General features: G+C 42.7%; 1 non-coding gene across 1 annotated transcript; it reads left to right on the plus strand.

The window, feature by feature from the left end:
- The first annotated feature begins 559 nt into the window (after positions 1–559).
- On the plus strand, positions 560–641 carry Trnas-gcu (transfer RNA serine (anticodon GCU)). The gene has a single exon. It is a non-coding gene; the product is annotated as a tRNA-Ser (tRNA).
- The last annotated feature ends 696 nt before the right edge of the window (positions 642–1,337 follow it).

Consider the following 1,337-nt stretch of genomic DNA (forward strand, 5'->3'; position numbering starts at 1 on the left):
CACCCTATTGTTGTGCGCGAGTGTGGCAGACGGATCAATCCCAAGAGAAGAAACAAGAGAGACAAGAAGGCGTCTCCTAACTGGGTCAGCAAATTTCAGAAGCAACTTAGAAAGATCACAGAACCGGGTTTTTGTTGTCGTCGTTATTCCCAGCCGGCTACCCAGAGAACAAGAATCCTAGGAGGCAGGGAAAGTTGTTCCCCCGCAGAGTGCCGCAACCAAGGGAGTCCAGGCTCTGGAAGACTTTGGGGCGGCTGGCTGAAGTGGGGTCAGCAAACCGGGACGGAAATCCTGCGTTCCTTCATTCGTGTATTCATCAAGGATCTAGGTTTGAATATCGAGTTAGGCAGACCTGTTTTACCTGTTCGTTTGATGTGTGCCGAGTAAGCGAACCGCTCTAAGTGTCATTCATCCGTCTTGTGCGTGCTGTGAAGGATGCCTGGATTCTGGGTGTGGTGTGAGGCTCGAGTCAGAATTAAACCCGAGAAAAAGTGACTGAAAGTATTTCTACAGAACGAGCTGTGAGGAGGAATAAAATGATGCTGGCAGCAGGGCATGTGACGAGGTGGCCGAGTGGTTAAGGCGATGGACTGCTAATCCATTGTGCTCTGCACGCGTGGGTTCGAATCCCATCCTCGTCGACAAGTAAGGATTTTCTTTAATCTTTGGAGTAATTCTACTCAGTGTAACCTTTATATTTGGTGGATTCAGCCCGCATTCACCACCAAACTGTTGTATCCTCGCTGACCTTTGCCTTTGCCGTAGTTCAGATCTCAGTACTGAGTCTCTCAACATCTTAAGAATCCTGTTCTTCCTTAGAAACGCTCTCAACTAGTCCTAACTGAAAACTGTTCCTTTCATTCTCCCCAGCAAGGTATTTGGGTCACTAGTGGCATTGGTGTTTACTTTTCATTTTCCTTATTACAACAGAATATTTGTAATATTGATAAAAAATAGAATCAGTTTTTCTTTTAGTCATTTTAACTTAAATTCTTTTTTAAGCTGAAAGCAATATTTAAAGCACGGTCTCTGGGTAGGTTCATCAGAAATGACCCAAGTATTTGTAACTGATGAAGAGTCCTGGGCTTCAATCTTAACCTATTGCATCATAAAGGATAAGATGTATCTTACATGTAAGATGTATTTAGTTACAATAATGGAAAATGGACTAAACACCATACATCTAGTAAGGAGTGTAACCAAAACTTACACTCACCCTTTTTAAAAAATATATATTTTTCAATTGTAGACTGAACACAATATCTTTACTTATTTACTCATTTTTATGTGGTGCTGAGGATTGAACCCAGGGCCTTGCACATGAGAGGTAAGCACTT

The sequence above is a fragment of the Urocitellus parryii genome, chromosome 8 (genome assembly GCF_045843805.1).
Source record: "Urocitellus parryii isolate mUroPar1 chromosome 8, mUroPar1.hap1, whole genome shotgun sequence".
NCBI lineage: Eukaryota > Metazoa > Chordata > Mammalia > Rodentia > Sciuridae > Urocitellus > Urocitellus parryii.